Source organism: Heptranchias perlo, chromosome 1 (assembly GCF_035084215.1).
Source record: "Heptranchias perlo isolate sHepPer1 chromosome 1, sHepPer1.hap1, whole genome shotgun sequence".
NCBI classification, from domain to species: Eukaryota; Metazoa; Chordata; class Chondrichthyes; order Hexanchiformes; family Hexanchidae; genus Heptranchias; species Heptranchias perlo.
In genome coordinates this window covers 143904116-143922303 of record NC_090325.1, presented here as the reverse complement: position 1 = coordinate 143922303, position 18188 = coordinate 143904116, and the positions used below count along the sequence as shown (strand labels likewise).

General features: G+C 43.1%; 1 protein-coding gene across 2 annotated transcripts in view; it reads right to left on the bottom strand.

Moving 5' to 3' along the window:
* The window catches only part of nr3c2 (nuclear receptor subfamily 3, group C, member 2), a 327756-nt gene that overhangs the window by 36190 nt on the left and 273378 nt on the right, over positions 1–18188 (bottom strand). The window lies entirely within an intron of this gene.

Genomic DNA, 18188 nt, shown 5'->3' with positions numbered 1-18188 from the left:
CCCATCCTGTGTAAAGCCCTGGCTTAAAGGGTTGTAAGTGGCTGGAATTTAATACAAAATCAGTCTCATGTCTGCTAATACTTTATTTTTGGTTGATAATATAGAACATCTTGTGAAGCTTTTTTTTAGAATTGAGTCTGTTTAATCTCTCTTGTTTCACAGCCAAATTTTCTTATTCAAGTGAAATCATACTCCCATGTGCTTTGAAGCCTTTTAGTGTTATCGACCATCAATAAATTGATAATGGAGCAGAGAGATGAGTCTCCACAGGGCTACTCTTGGTTTTGTAGGCTCAGTTCATAATGTACTGGTTTGTGATGGATCTTGGAGAGTATTTTGGATGCTTGGAAGAAATGACAGATCAGGAGGTGGCAAAAAAAGTCCTAATGTGAGGCATGCAAGTTGTTGACTAATTGCTGGAAGGCCATGATTTGATTCTTGTAGAGTAGTGTACACAAATTATGCCATTCTTTGAAATCACTTGTAGAAAGTGCCTTAAGGTAGCCACAGTTGGAGGGGAAGGGTTTATATGTTAAAGTATATCTTCAGTGAGTGCAGGTCTCTCTCTAAACTACCAGTGTTAGTGATATGGCAGGGGTTTCCACAACTGTTCCGCTGAAATTATGGGGATGAGAAAAACAACCACTGCAGAAATTCACCTCTTTGGTGTTTGAGGTGAGGATGGAGGGGCCAGGGATAGAGGGGTTTAAGGAGGTGGTTTGCTTGTAGGAAAAAGTAGCCTTGAGCTATCCATGCCTTCCAGGATAATCCCGGAGTGGTGGGTGACAAGAAACGTTGCGATGGAGAGAACAAGAGGTTAGAGGCTGCTGTTGAGAGAGGAACAGCCAAACAGATGGCATGCTTTCTCTTGTATTCTGTCCGGCCATGTAAGAGAGATGTTAGAAGAGCCTCTCTAGATATGAGAACAGTATTCAAGTCTTTGCAGATTTGGGCTTTATGATTCTAGTGGAACTTGAATTATGTTTTAGGTTTAATAATTCAGATAATGTTTTTGATTTTTAGTGGTTGTTAAATGTGTGAAAATAGAGATTTTATCCCTAGTTGAGTTGTGATCGAATACTTGGTACTTTTAATTACAGTCTATTAGGTTCAGTGGGCCTGAAAATACTCGGCCCCTATGGCACACTCCTGCTTCAACGCTGGCAGGAATGTGTCAGAAAGATCGGAAGAAAGATCCTGGATTTGCATAGGTGTTTTTGTAGGCCTTGTAAAGGGTAGAGCCTCTGCCCATCTTTTACAATGCCAGTAGCATAGGAGGGGGCAGGGACTACCTACATCAGGAACTCCTGTGTCCTTAGCTTAGCAGCAGATCAAGCCATTATTGGCGGCTGGTACGCCCTGTAAAAAAAAACGTACCAGCCCACCAAAGGGCGCATGTAAGGTCCACCTGGGGGTCCAGGCTGTGACTGTGGCTTAGGACCCCAAAGAAAAAGTAAGTGGAATTTCTTTTTGAGCAGCCCCATTACAGGAGGCGCTGAGTGCACTGTTACATTCTTTCGGTGGGGGGGGGGAGGGTGTAACACTGCAGTCAACGGATTTGTTGGGACATGTTGGGATTGGCAGGTAGCCGAGATGTGCCCTTATTGGACAGGTACCTACCCAAAGTATGTAAATGGCATGACTTCTTCCTAACCCTGCAAACTCCAGCAGGGTCAGCACTGGGGGATCATCAGTGGGAGCATCATGACACCTACGCTGGGATGTGAACCTGAGGATTTTCAGCCCCATTATATTCTGCTGCCCATCTCAGTTCATTTAGTAAATCAACATTTTATTTTCATTTCTAGGGTGATACAAGAATGATTGGGATGAGGCAGACGATTAACTTCGATCTCTTTGTTATTCTGTGAGGAATACCAACAGCAGAGGTTCATGCACCATTACTTCTATGCAGTGTCACCCCTGGAACTCTGGCCCCCTGTATGCAGAAGTTCAAAAATGCAGGAGTTAATCACCCTCTGTTAACCAGGATTATTGAGTACATTAGACAACAACAACAACTTGCAATTAAAACGCGCCTTTAACGTAGTAAAACGTCCTAAGGCGTTTCACAGGAGCGTTATCAAGTAAAATTTGACACCGAGCCACATAGGAGATATCAGGACAGGTGACTAAAAGCTTGGTCAAAGAGGTAGGTTTTACCTCTAGAACCTGGGAAAGCACTGGCTGTGCACCCTGCATCCCAGCACAAATTCTCCTGACTTTTTCTTCCCGCTCTCAACAATCAACAAATCATACTCAGGATGTAAGCAGTCTGTTGTTATGCCAGCCGGCCAAAGGGCACATGTAAGGTTCACCTGGGGGTCCAGGCTGTGACTGTGGCTTAGGACCCCGAAGGAAAAGAAAGTGGAATTTCTTTTTATGCGGCCTCATTACAGGAGACGCTGAGTGCACTGTTATATTCTTTCGGTGGGGGGAGGGTGTAACACAGCAGTCCTAACATACAAAATGGTTACTCAGGTGTTTTGCTTGTCTGATAATAATTGTGCTGATCTTTGGAAGTTGAATCTTAGAAGTCTGCCTCACACATTTCCTTGGTAAATCCTCATATTAATCTCATATGCTTTTCTAAGTTTCCTTCGGAATGCTTTTAAAGGGTATATTATGTTTCTGGTGGATTATAGGATTTCTAGCTATAATGACTCTTTTTGTTTTAATAAAGATCACTCTTTTTATTTTAATGCTTGAGGATGGGAAACTCTAAAGGTTTAATTAATGTGTTGGAATTTAGAGCAGGGGAAGAATCAGACTACTTTTTTAAGCTAGTTGCAACCAAGGCAGGTTATTTCTGCTGTTTCTTCCCTGCTGCTTGCTCCCTGCTGGAAGGCCAAGGGGGAAAAAAAAAATTGGATACGGCCTATTATTGGGCGGGGGTCGTGCGATCCGCTATTACCCCACGCACAACGGCCCCTGCACAGGCAGGACGAGACTTTCGTGAGGCCTGAGGACTTACCTTCACGCAGCGTTCTGAATCAGTGTTGACACAAGGATTCAATGCAATTTGCACTTTCCACCAGCAGGGGAGCCCCAAGCTCTTAAAGGCAGGCTATTTCTCTAAAATCTCTTAAAGGTAGCAGGTACCTGTTATTTGCTGAAAATAACAGTCTGCTGTCTGCACGTAGTCTATGCAAAACACCGATGCAGCTCCCGTCCCTATGTTTACAAACTGTTGAGTTATGTTAAAACACTGAATAAAGGTTGTGCACTACTAAATCCCACATCCTCCAATCTGCATGCCAGATCTCAACAATCTGCCGATCTGAGTTTGTACCAGGCCTGCGAGAGTGCATGCACCAAGGTTCTCTGCTGATACACTAGAGACCTTGGTGCAAGAGGTGGACAGGAGGAGGGACATCCTATATCCGCCGGGGGGGGGGGGGGGGGGGGCAAGAGGCCCTCCAGACATATACCCCAAAGGCAGTAGGAGGCAGCGGGGGACGAAGTCAATGCCAGGCGCACAGCATCATGAACATGGATGCAGTGCAGGAAGAAGTTCAATGCTTTGACATGAGTGGTCAAGGTGAGTGAGGTCAACTGTCAAGTGGTGTCTCCTACCAACTGCACCACTAGCCGCATCCACTGCTCCACACACCACACCCCCCATCACCCACATACCAATAAACTCTTTCCATCAGTACTCAACCCTTTCAATCAGATGCTTCCTCTCACCCTTACACATTACCACTGTTGCAAGCCGCCCACCCACAACTCACAGGCCACACACACTGGCAGCTATTCCACCATGACAGGTACATCACCCAGACACAAGTCCCGCTTTCTTGCAGGAGAAGGTGGTGCCTATCAGGAGGCAGCAAGTGGCAGTGGCATTTAGCACCTTGACCTGTGACCTAACGCCATATACCCGCCTTAGCTCCATATCCCTTAATACCCTTGGTTCACAGAAATCTATCAATATCAGATTTAACATTCACAATTGAGCTAGCATCAACTGCCGTTTGCAGCACAGCATTCCAAACTTCCCCCAACCTTTGTGTGTAGAAGCATTTCCTAACTTCACTCCTGCACTTCCTGGCTCCAAATGTTAGGCTATGTCCCCTAGTCCTCGTATTCAAATATAGGAGACCTCCAAAAACAGTTACAAATGTCTCAGCAGCCAGAAGCAATAATCCAGTCACTAACCTGTAAATCCTGCACAGTCCCTTTAAATAGCGTTGGTGGGGGTCCTCCAGGCACTCTAAGACATGTTCAGATGGTTGGGGTTAAGATTGTGCGTTAAGTCCCATAAATGGTGTCCATCACTTTAAATCAGCTTTGCACACTGATTGAACCCATTTTCTCCTTACTTTACATGGTTCCGGCGTTTGGTATTTGTGCATGTGCTAACTCCTATACCAAGATGGCGTCCGGCACGTCATGCTGGAAACGTGTGTGCGCAGCCAAGACACCATCTTGGATGTTGGAGAGGCCGTGTAGTGCCGAAACAACGGGTGCTACACGGCCCAATTTAGCGCCCAATGTCTTGAGTCTTGAGCAGGAGCTGGTAAGGATAGTCTATAAAAAACTTTTTACGTAACAAAATAATAATTTGTTTACTGAGCATTTTACTACTTCCCTTGCTGTTCCTGTTTGGAAATCTAATGGGGTTGGATTTCTCACTGGTTCCAAATGAGAGAAAAGTCCTGTCAGCGGTTCATCTACTTTAAAACAAAACTACATTTATTTTGGATTAGCCTTGCTCACTTTTTATTTTGCCTAGTCACTGTGGCAAGCACACTGGAATCTGACAATTGTACTTTCTGTGGGCTGTTTTATAGTATAGTGCTTCACTTGTTTGGGGCTGTGATGTAGTTGGACATTTTTCAAGCAGTTAAATACTTTGAATGACATAATGTTTGCGCTTGGTAAACAGGAACATTTTGTTTGGGAGATTTTACAGATTCCCAGATTAATATTTTTATATATTTTATGCTTTAGAGAAGGAAATGTATCTATTAATGTAAAATGGCTGTTTATACAATCTGAGGTGTATATGGTAGAAAGGAATTTAGCCTCAGTCAATAATAAATGAAAGTAACATAACTATAAATGGTTTTATGAGAGGTTGTCGCTCGCTATGTTTGGGTAGATCAGTAAGAAAAGATGTTGCATTTCTGCTGCAGGTAACCTACATGATGGGTATCACGTTCTGATTTTTTCTGAACTGTTTTCAGTCTTGACTTTCCACATTTAAAGTTGCACTTGTACTGCAGTGTTGGTAGCTGTAACAGAGCCCCAACAACCACGTTATATCGGTGCCTATTTTTTAATGTTAGCAGAGAACAGGGCTCTCGGAGTGTCCACTGTCTCATAACACTGAAAAAATACTTCTTAGTAAATCTGTAAAGTGCCCAAGAGCTGTAATGCACTTCCTGGGCAACTTTGAAATCTGGTATGACAATGCATTGGAGTTCTAGTCCATCTAGTACGGAGCTCAAGTGGGGTGAGATTCCTGGAGAAGGATTTCATGCTACATGGCTAACAAAGGTAGCCTTGAGCTGCCGTAAGTTGAAGGAGTGCATGCACAGTGACAGACTTGTGATCAACCTGCAGGCCAAAGGACAAGTCAGTAAGTCACCATTAACTTTTGGCGGAGGCGGACAGTGGGTGGTAGCGGATCGGCCGCCCGTTATCCATCTGCCTGATTTAGCGTTCCATTGAAGCCCAGCTCCCCATTGTGCCAAAAAGCGCAGTGACCCATTCATTGTGGGCCCAGCAGCAATCATGCTGGAATCTCAATATTGGTACTCAGGTGTCAATGGGGGTAACGGTGACTTTTGGCAGTAGTGTAAAACAGGTGATATCGGATCAGCCGGTCGTTATACATCGTGTCCAGTTTTCATTTCCACTGAAGTCGCTGATTTCTGCCTTTGTGGCACCAGCTGCTGATTTATTCCTCAGCATGGAAGCAGTTTCTGGCTGTTGGTACCTATTCTGAATGCTCATCAGATTTTTTTACTTGTGCTCAGTGGTTTCTTCTCTATTCTGTGGAACACTTTACACTTAATGGGCTTTCCCACTATCTCTTCCATGTTTGGAAATCACTTTTTGTGATTCTGATTTTATTCATTGTTAATATTTTTTTGGTTACCTTATTGGTAGCTTCTGAAATATGAGACTTTGCAATATTCAATTTTCTCGGCTACTCAGTCACTGATCAGCCGGGACTGGTTGCAATTTTCTTTATGTTCATTCCTTGAACTGATTTTATCAATGCTATATCCAGATCCAACATTCTGCTTATATTTTTAAAGTTTTCTTACTTTTTATTAGAAAAACGATTTCAGATTTTTGTTTATCCTGTGTTGTTGCAAAGGTGAATTTTAACTTTTCCCTTAGGTGATTCCACCACATAACATTAGGTCCTGTAACATTATTCTTACAGCGTCCCCTACAGGTGTTAAACAGACCATTTTCCATTGTTAATATATATTAAATGTGTTCTCCCTCCACAAAGCTCGCCTGCCAGGAATGTCTATTTCGAAAATGTGGACAGTACTCCTACAACTTCCTGAAACGTGTTCCCAGTGAGCAAGGCTCTCCACTGAGAGCACACATTTATAACATTTTTCCTTTAATGTCATCATCGTCTAATTTGAATGTGGAAAGTAGAGACTGAAAACAGGACAGAAAAGGTAAAACACGATGTCAGTTATGTGTTTAGATGCAGCAGAACTTGAACATTTCTCCCTGTTGATATGCCCGACACATAGCTAGTGATGGCAAAAGTACATTACCTCAAATACTACATAGCACTGAATATAAGTTTTGTTGGTCTCAAGTGATATGATCGCAAAATAATTATAAACAAATTATGCAAATAGGTTTCCTTTTGCCTACTTGAGCTTTGATTTTAACTCGTGTGGGCAGAGGCCGAGGCGGGTGGAAAATTATCCTCATCTGCATAGGCCCTGCCAGGTTTCCCCTGAAACCGGTGGAAAGTGGCAGCTGGCTAGCGGGCTGGAGTGGAATTTTGGGCGGCAGACGGCCACTGCCAGGGACTGAAGGAATGGTTTCCAGCACTCAGGTAAATCCTCGCGATCGGGGTTGGGGAGGGTGGGGGGGGGGGTGGTGAGGGTGGAGGGTCCGGGTAAAAACCAGGACAAGGGAGGCATCAACTTTCCTTGTGGGGCCTGAAGGAGCACGCTTGCTGCTTCTGCCCCAAAGGGAAAGTCAAAAAGAGTTTTTTTAAATGAGCTTTATGGCCCCGACTCCTCCTGCTGCCAGGTTGGGCTGGCAGAAAACCTATAAAGGCTTCCCAGTCCAGGCCACTAGTCAAAATAGCAGTCAGCCCCCAATGATGTCATTGAAGCCCAATCTGCATATTTAAAGAAGGACCCTGTAGGTGTCCTTTCCACCTGCCCAGAGAGCAGGCTAAAATCGGAGCCTGCGGGGAGAGCACAGGGCCTTAGCAGGTAATTCCCACGGGTGGTTTTAAACTGTCCACCTGAGTTTTCCATGCTGGTAGTGAGAAACCTCGTCCGCTACCAATGGATGTCTGAAAATTGGCAGTTTTCCAATCTGCGGCGGAGGCAGGCGAGGTTCCTCACTATCAGTGTGCACTTGGAAAATTGCCCACTCCATTTCATCTAGAAATGTGAGCAACACTCCCATCCCTCTCCCACTGTGAAGTACTGATACAGAAGATCAATTTTATAAGAAAGACAATAAGCATGTACAGACATCTAATGACCTGTAGAGTTAAAGGGCAGATGTTTCAACATTTAATGCAAATACAGATGCTTCAGCAAAGTACCAAAGTATTTTGGTGCAAAGTACATCTGTGTTTTTTAATGTTAATGTGATTTTTGGGTTTTAATGTGTTTTTTGAGGGGGGGGGGGTGCTATAAGCGATTTTTGTACCTATTCAGATGTCAGATAGCAGTGTTGGGGAATATTTTTGGCACCCAAGTGGTATTTTCCGACTTTGCACCATTTTTGGAGAGTCTCACCTGCTGGGACCACAAATAGGAAATTAATTTAAATGGTTAGAAAATCATGCACCTGAGTTTTTGAAAAGTGCCCGTAGTGGGTGAGGCTTCCTATCAGAAAATTATCCTTCCAAATGCCATCATTGAAAATGACTAGGTCCAGTACAAAACTGTCAGATACAGGATAAAGCTTCCTCTACTGTGCTCAAATGTGCCTTAAGCAGAAATACACTGCATCAACCATCCACATAGCCTGAATGAGATTGCCAATTTGTTCTAAACTATGGACAGTATGCACTGGGTAGGAATTGTTCCAATTCCATATAGCCAGCAGAGAGAGAGATTTTCAGCTCATTAGTGTGTGCTGCATATATGTCCTAAGCACTCTGGATTTTTTTTTTAATGAGGGCATTAAATTGTCATAATGGTTATGTTAGTAAGCACATATATAAATGAAAAAATCCCAACTCTTATATGCTCATAAATTAAACAAATAAAACCAGAAATACACAGCAGGTCTATGGGTATCTGAAGAAGCTCCATTTCTGTGTAGAATTCATTACATTTTTGGGTTTCTTTTACCCTTTTTACTCTGGACATTTTTGGAGTGTCAGCTTGGCTCAGTGGTGACACTCTCACCTCTGAGGCAGAAGGGGACGAGCTCAAGGCACACTCCAGGACTTGAGGTGTAGTCTTGATTGAAATGTCATTGCAGCATTGAGGGAGTGCTGCATTATCAGAAATGCTGGAAGTAAAATTGGTCACCGCCATTGGTGCAAAACGAGCTGATAGTGAATAGGCAGCTTGTTTGATATTGCACCGATTTTCAAAAATTGGGCAGTGTAAAACGTGCTGTCAATTCCCTATCAGCCCATTTTGCACAACTGGTGTTGACCAATTTCACTCCTGCTGTCTTTCTGATGAGACATTAAACCATGGCACTTCTGCCTGTTCAGGTGGACATAAAAGAGCCAATGGCACTTTTTCGAAGGGCAGGGAGCTCTCCTGGTGCCCTGGACAACATTCATCCCTCAATCAACATCATTGAAACAGGTTAATCAATCATTCATATCATTGCTGTTGGTGGTGGGACCTTGCTGTGTGCAAATTGGAAGCACATTTGCTTAAAAAATAACAATGACTAGAAGTAATTTATTGGCTGTGAAGTGCTTTGGGACAAACTGAGGACATGAGAGGCAATATTTAATTGCAAGTCTTTTGTTCCATCTCTCTGACTACTCTCAGTGTAGCTCCCTACATCCTTGAGAGTGTCGTCATTTGTCCTTGATATCGAGGTAAAATTCATGGTGAGAATGGTACAACAGAGAACCCTTTTATAGATTACTTTAGATACTGGTTCAATTATATGCTTCTAGGATCCTCATTATTTTTAAAAGCCAGGGAAATAACAGTATACTAGACCTTAGTTTAGGCTTTTTTAAACAGCAACAGAACAAGCGAATATTAGCAGTAATGTATTTTATAGCAGTTGATAAATTAGTTAGCTCTTCTTTGTAATGGAAATGGCTCACAACTTATCTATGCTAATTACTGTGATTAATTTTTATATGTAGTTGTTCTTAGTTTTCTCACCAACTATGCAAGTCTCTGGTTTAGCTAATGCTCGAATAGTTTTAGACATGTTCACTTTGAAGACTACAGAGGATCTCTTGCTTCATTGAAAGCCCCAGATAGATTCAGTGATTTGAAAAAGACAGGCTGATATATCCCTTCAAAACAGTAACTGAAGCTAAGCAGAACGTAAATAACTGATTGTTAAACTCAAAAGGCTGCCATTCAGATGGCAAATCCAAGCAAATCACACAACATGCTTGTTCTTGAATTGAGTAGCTTGGTTCCTCCTTCCGTTAAGTGGCCAGTGACAACCATCTAATCATTGCAACAATGTATTGAGTTAGATTGGGACACGGGGCCAATCTTCAATGTCCGCTCGAAATGGGCGCGAGGTTGGCAGAGCAGCTGCCCCGCCTACCCAATGCCGATGTCAGGAACCCCAACAATTTGGCTGCTGCCGACGATTTGTGGGTGCCAAATGGGTGCCCTGCTGCAGCTTGCCACTTCTGGGAGGGCGGGAAATCGGCTGGCACGCACACTGTGCTGGCCAGCAGCTTGGGTCTGGGGGGATGGAGAGAGGCAACCTTGGGGAGGTGGGGGGGGGGGAGGGAGGCAGGTGGGGTGGCCTCAAACAGGCGAACAACTGGCCGAGTTATTTTTGTGGGCCCAAGAGGACCCACAATAATAAAAACTAAATGGGGATGAAATTGGTCCACGTCAGCAGCGTGAAGTGGGCTCAGAGTGAATCAGCAGTCCATTTTACACTGCGCCCAATTTTCTTTTCCATTGAAGCCAATTTGCTATGAGCCCATTTCAAGCTACTGGTGTAGACCAAGTTCACTGCCATCATTTCCTGATCCGTTTTCTGAGAGGTTCCTCTAATCACCACTGGTTAGGCTGCTCACTGCCTGGTACTAATGGGCAGAGCGTGAATGTCGCATACTCCACCCATTTATACCTGAAAATTGCAATCGGGGTCCCTACAACTGGTGTAGGACCCTTGTGCATATTTAAGCAGCCTCCTGCCTGTTTCAGGCAGGCAGTCTGCTCGCCCATTTACAGATCCGCTTAAAAATTGCAACAGGCGGACCTTGGGCATCTATGGGCGTCCAGTTGCCAATTTCCAATTGCTGGCCGCTCACGACCGAAACATTAATGTGTTCTCTCTCTATTCAGAAGGAACTGTGTTCTGTCAGAAACTGTTTTTATTTCACATTACTGGCCTCTGTAGTTTTTTTCCTTTTTATGTAATTTATAGCTAGTGTGTGCTCAGGAGTCAATTATAAATGTAGATTAAATCTAATGAAGTCTAATTTATTCAGACAGCAAGTTAAAGTATATCATGTGCACAGAAACAAATGCGCAGATATAGTTTTCAGCTCCATGTATATCAAAAGGAAGAACAAAATAAGAAAATGGCTTGCCAAGTTATGTTATAAAAAAATAAACCTGGACCTTCTACTTCTTCTTGGGGCAAAAGTCAGGCATAGTAGCTGCAGAGTGACCAGGAGTTGGAACAGAACTCGTCTCCACCAGGTTTCCAGACCTTGGACAAAGCCATCGCAAATTTACGATAGCGGGGGTAGGGGGCGGCAGGCTTTTCTTCCTCTTGTACTTCCTCTGTCTCTGTCCCAGTATCAGTTTGGGGCATGTCTAGGTGGGTTCCAGGGCTTCCCCCTCACATGCTGCCAGATTCACATTTTTTATGGTCAGCAAGAAGCTGCCATACTTGCCCTACAGGGCTGTATGTGGGCAATCGACCTCCCTCACCCCCCCAACCCCATGACGGCATCAAGGAGCTGCTCCGAAATCCTGGCACTTCCGTGGGATGGGTGCCCCTGTAGTGCACCGCGGTGTTCCCCCCATTTATTTAAACAACTCCTCCCCCAGGATTTGGGATGGTTTCAAGGCAGGGACCAAGCTGCAGGTGGAAGTTCCAGCCCACCGCACTTCCGGCAGTGTGGGACCACTGGGGATTTTGCCCCATAATACTTTAAAGTTGTTGATATGACACACTAATGTTCAAGCACAGTTTCTAAACACATGAGCCAGCACCAAATGCAGTGGCTGTATAATTGGGTTAAGCATTTAAAGCAGAAATGGCCAGACTCCAAGATCAACAGGAAGTAGAAGAATATGTTCTTGGCACCCAGCCGGAAGATGTAAATAGGAATCTTTTACTTTGCTGCTTCGTATTCAGACAGCAGCACTATACCAGCTCTCACCCGTTTACCTTCTCATTCGACACCGCTCTCTCTAAAATGTTGATTGGGAACAGTGAGAGCACCATTTTCTGCACAAACAAACAGTATTAGGGTGTCATTGCAGGAATCCATTTAAAGCCGAGAATTTTAATTAGTTAGCTTTGACACACTGATGTCACGATGCTACCAACGTCTGATGTACTACCGGCTCCATGAGCTTAGCTAGCCAGAAGTGGAGCCGGTGAGTTTTTAAAATTCATTCTCGGGATGTGGGCGTCTCTGGCAAGTCCGGCATTTATTGCCCATCTCCAGTTACCCTGAGAAGGTGGTGGTGAGGTGGGCCTTCTTTTTGAACCGCTGCACGGTTTGATTCAACTGAGTGGCTTGCTAGGCCACATCAGAAGGCAGTTGATTTGGGACAGGAGTCACATATAGGCCAGACAGGGTAAGGACAACAGGTTTCCTTTCCTACAGGACGTTAGTGAATGAATGGGTTTTTACAACATTTCAACAACATCATGGTCACTTCTACTGATACCAGCTTTTTATTTCCAGGTTTATTTTTAAACTGAATTCAAATTCTCAAACTGCCATGGTGGAATTAGAGCTCATGTTCGCTGCCTTATTAGCCCAGTCCTCTGGAATACTAATCTAGTAACATAACAACTACACTACTGTACTGCAGCTGCAGCTCATTAAATCTGCAAAGTGGGTCCCACTGCTGCCGGGACAAGATTAAATCAGCAAATCTATATTTCTAAGTTTAGCCAATGGCGGGAAAGCCATTCAGTTGCTGCCAGCTGTGTTTTCGTAATGTAAAACGCTAATAGGGCTTGATTTTACTCTGATTGGTGGGTTAGCGAGGGAGGCAGGACTTCCACTTGCCCAAACTTCACCACCGCTAACCCGCTCGAGTTTCCCAAGAAGGGCCAAATTATGCATTCAGGGCAGGTTTATAGCAGTAATGCCACTGCCTGTTGGTTTACTACTATTGGGAGAGATATTAGTCCTGATTTTAACCCCCCATGCCTGAAGAGAACTGTGGTAGGTTAAAATATCAGCAGTGACCTGATCTTTGTTGGCCTCGCGCCACTTTAACAGAAGTGTTCTGGCCAGTCAACGAAGTCCTCGCATCAGGTAGGCAAAGGCTTCACTGAAATTCTAAAGTTGGGTCCCGATGACATCATTTGGACCCCAATTGTAATTTAACCTTCAGCAGCCGTGTTTGGTGCCCGGTACTGGCTCGCCAGGAGCACTGGGCATGAAGGAGCAGCAGGCTCAGAAGAGTGCTGAAAAGGGGAGGGTTAAAATTGCCCTGTTTCTTTCTCAATTTGAGTGACCAGATCTTGAGTATTGATGTTGTGCCCATGTTTTATTTTCTGAAGTCCTCTGTGTTCTGACACATTGAAAATGTCTGAGGTTAAATTCAGTGTCTCCTTTTTGTTCCCTTCTCCTGCCCCTATATTTACACTTTAACTGTTTTCTAATTGTACAGTTGAGTGGCTTCATTTTTATAATACCTGTAGCTTTTAGTAATATACTCTACTCTACACATGATCCTGCTCATCCTTAACTCTGCGATTTGAAAAAATGTAAACTGTAACTTTAAAATGTTACTGTTTTAAAGCCAAAATATTTTTGATGGAATTTGTTGTGGCTAAAATAGATTTTTCTCAATTCAGTCACATTTTGAATGTCCTGTGGAATTTTGAATATGCTACCCAAATAAAGTTGGATACACTTTCTGCTTGGGGAAAAAAATCCTTATGGACTTAGCTTCTGGAGCTCCTCGGATTTTTTTTTAGTCTATAGGGGCTCTATAGATTTTTTTTAATGTATAGGGGCTGTATGGATTTGTTTGTGTATAAGGGCTCTATGGGGTTTTTAGTGTATAGGGGCTCTATGAATTTGTTTGTGTATAGGGGCTGTATGGATTTGTTTGTGCATAGGGGCTGTATGGATTTGTTTGTGTATAGGGGCTGTATGGATTTGTTTGTGTATAGGGGCTGTGTGGATTTGTTTGTGTATAGGGGCTCTATGGATGTTTTTGTGTATAGGGGCTCTATGGATTTTTAGTGTATAGGGGCTCTATGGATTTTTAGTGTATAGGGGCTCTATGGATTTTTAGTGTATAGGGGCTCTATGGATTTGTTTGTGTATAGGGGCTCTATGGATTTGTTTGTGTATAGGGGCTCTATGGATTTTTAGTGTATAGGGGCTCTATGGATTTTTAGTGTATAGGGGCACTATGGATTTTTTAGTATATAGGGGCTCTATGGATGTTTTTGTGTATAGGGGCTCTATGGATGTTTTTGTGTATAGGGGCTCTATGGATTTTTTTAGTGTATAGGGGCTCTATGGATGTTTTTGTGTATAGGGGCTCTATGGATTTGTTAGTGTATAGGGGCTCTATGGATTTTTTTTAGTGTATAGGGGCTCTATGGATTTTTAGTGTATAGGGGCTATATGGATTTTTTAGTGTATAGGGGCTCTATGGATTTTTTTTAGTGTATAGGGGCTCTATGGATTTTTAGTGTATAGGGGCTATATGGATGTTTTTGTGTATAGGGGCTCTATGGATTTTTAGTGTATAGGGGCTATATGGATTTTTTAGTGTATAGGGGCTATATGGATGTTTTTGTGTATAGGGGCTCTATGGATTTTTTAGCAGGAAGGGAGTGATAAATGGTGCCGCTCCACGTTAACTGCCCCCCTGCCCCTTTCCTGCTGATGGGGGAAGAGTTAAAATGGCCCTGAATGAGTCTCCAAACTTGCAGTCCCATCACAAATAAGAACCGAGAATAGACTCCTTGTTGATGGTGGGAAATCAATAGGTGGTTCATCCAGGTCATTTTGGTGTGCTGCTTCGTGACTGGTTATCGAGTAGCACTGGCCTGGTCTCCTCTCTGCTAGGGATCGGTGCATGACGTGGAAAGACGAGGAAGGAAGGGGGGAAATAAATGTAACTATGGGGCCAACCTAAATAATCTTTTGAGATTTTATACAGACGGTGTTTTACAATGTATCACAGATCAACATAACAGTTCTGCGTTTACCTCTAAATCTGTAAATTAAAAAAAACTGTGCAACTATAAATTAATGAGCAAGGATTAAATAACATCACTGAGGCTGCAAACAGTGAGTCTTCTAATAAAAAATACCTAGGACAAAAAAAGCCTTTCTAAATCTGCATTTATGAAAGTTGAACTCCCCATGGTATCCTTCATACAGAAAAATCATAGATTCCTTAAACAGCACCAGAGGTCAGATCTTGCTTCTAATCTTACTTACTGTTACATAACACGAATCTCTGACTGTCACAGCTGCTCGTGGTACTTAAGTAACACAAACATATAGACATCTGCTTATTATCCTCAGAGGAAGCTCTGCAGTGATAAAAATTTCCCACAGTTACTCTTCTGCATATCATATCTCCCTCCCACCCCCCAAGAGAGTAGAAATGAGTTATACTTTACATTGGATCCTAAGTAGAAGCAGGCTAATTTCCCCTCAGTTTGTCAAAATAATGCCATCTTTATAGAAATCTAATTAAACATTTATAATGTTAAATTGCTAAAAAAAAATTGCAAAACTCTATAGATCAGCATGTAAAATTAAAATAAATTAAATTAATGTGTAACGTCATATAACTTTTCTTTTTCTTTTTGTAAATTGAAGAGGGATAACAGGATTCAAAAATGAAACCTTTCTAACTCTTTGCACCATCAGGACCTGCAGATTCCAAATGCAGTGTGCTTAATGCCACTAACTTTTTCTTACGTTACTGAAGGTGTGGTCTGAGACTGTGGCTCATGCGTCTCTTGCCCCACCCTGCATAAAACGGCACACAATTCAAACCTATTTCAGCCCTGACTATAACCTAACCCACACGGCAATAAGGGGGCAGGTTCGGGTTGGATGCCCGTTTTAAACCCCTTCTGATTTTACATTGACTTCAATTGATTGAGTCTGAGCAGAGGCCAAGCAGATCTAAACAAGTAGAGGGAGAATAGCAGGGCTAGTGTCACTCTCACTTCTCAGTGCCTAGCTCAATCTATTGATGGAGGCCTCATGTTTGCAGAAAGTGAGTGAGGGAAACAAGGATAACAGCAGAGTGTAATGTGACTGCCTAGATTGGCGGTTCTCAAACATTTTAAGGCCAGCTATACCGAAAAATTTTCACAGGAGGCCATTTTTTCGGCTACGCTGGTAGATCTCAATTCTCCTCCTCTACCCCTCTATTTTTGATTTTCTCTCTCTCCCCTTTTCTGTTCTTCTTTCTCCTCATTCATTCCTATTTTCCTCTCCTCTGCTTTTGCCCTTTTTCCTCTCTTATTTCTTTTCAGTTTCCCTTTCCCACCTCCCTTTTCTTATTTTGCTGCTTTTATCTCCTTCCCTACTTGTCTCTGCAAAATATGTACCTTTTTGTTCCTGCAGATTGTGTTCTACCACGTGGGAGAAACAGAAGTGGAGGAGGAGCTGGAGCATGGCCAGCTGTAGCTGAATGGGGCTCAGGATTAGTGAAAGACGTTGAGACTCGTGTGGACAGCAGCAACAGACTGGGAGAGTCAGGCAGCAGGTAGCAACAGATCAGGAGCTAGGTGGGAGGTATTGGCAGATTGGGTGTTATGTGCCTCACCTCCCCCAACCTGGGCAGGTTACACGCTTCTGAGAACCATTGAAGAAAAATTCAAAATATAAGTGTAATGTTAGGTGAAGTACATGTTAATTTTGTAAGAAAGAAATGGATGAGAGACATTCAAACTTAATCTTTGGAAATAGATGTTAATTACCCCCATTAACCTCTGGAAATAGGCTTTCACTAACATAGTCACTGGGGTGGGAAAGTATTGCTAAAGCTATTCAACAATAGCTAAGTTCATAGGACCATTATAAAGCCATTACAATGGCTCCAAATGGTCTGGAAGCCAGCCACACTGGGGAAAAGAGGACAAGGTGAAGGAGGCTATTTTGTGGGCTACACTGGTGGATTTCAATTCATAGGCTACAGCACAGCCTGAGATATAAATGCAGATACAAACCTTATCCCAATGCTTTCTTTCTCTCTTTTGATGTCTGCCACCTCACTGTACAAAGCCAACACGGGGAAGCAACTACAAGCTGGCATTACCATATCCAGCTCAACCAAGAAAAGCCGTAGAAGAATTGATAAGTGTCCAGCAGCAAAGAGTTGATCACTATCTATTGAGTCAACTGGGTTAGAGTCTGCTGTAAATTAGGCTATGTTGAGCTGCTATGGGATTAGGAGCGTATAGCAGTGTTGTCCAATACATTAGCCACTAGCCACATGTGGCTGATTGGGAATCCAGTATTTTTGTTTAGTAAATAAAAAATGAGTAATAGACACCATTGTTGGGCATGTGATCTCAATACTCATATTCGCACGCCGTATGCATGTGTACTTTAACCTTTTTGTGCATTCGTTGGTAAAATGTTAAGACAAAATGCAGAATGTACAAGTGCTTTTTGAATGTTGTGTGTGCTTTACTTCCCTGATTTCTGCTTATTGGATATCTGCTGAAATGGTGTACAACACGGGTGAAAACACCAAACTTCAGCACCATGGAAACACCAGAAACATTGTATGAAGAGGTGAGCCGACATCATGGTCAGCTTGACCAATTGGAATAACCACTTCAAGCCAGTAAGCCCAACCAATAATGAGAACTCCAACAGGGTGTGTCGTGGCAAAGGGGAAGCAGCATCCAACCGCGTTCTGGATGGAGAGCAGGGTCAGGTCTGGAGCGTTTGTTGTGCAAGTCAACGTCCTCAGCAATCACTCTGATGAAGTCAAAGTACCACTCGCAACTGCTGGACAAAAACCTAGCAGCTGCACTAAGATGTCTGATAAATTTATGTCAGAATTCCAAACTTTGGTGAAAGGGGAAGACTGAAAAGTTTCGGACTGAATGGTGGTAGATGTTTGTTAAGTAAATAAACACGTGAAGTACATTTATCTGTATTGCGTGTACGACGTTTTCTACTAAAATTAGTGCATGTGGCTGTCACCGTAGCCATGCCCATGGCTAGTCAGTGATTTCTATTGGACGACCCTGGTCTATAGCACTGTTTTGTGTCAGGAAAGAGAGAGAATATTCAGAATTGTTTAATTGCACGTTTGGGCCTGAACATTTATCTCCATTTATTAATCAGGCCTTGCTTCAATGTCAGCCTATTACAGTGTACACAAATAGAGGCAGTTTAGATCACTAGATTTTACAGGGGCATACCACAATAACAGTACAATGGTTCTATGCCAGGGTCTAATATGCTAAAAGGCTGCCTGTGCCTTCAAATTGACTTTTGCAGACAACTTTTCCCTCTGGGAACACCCAGGTAGGTGTATCCAGTGTAAGGCTGGAGGATGCCAGGAATTCTGGCTGGTGCTTAATGGCATTACATAATGCTGCTACCCACCTATGCTTTCTATAAACCCTTT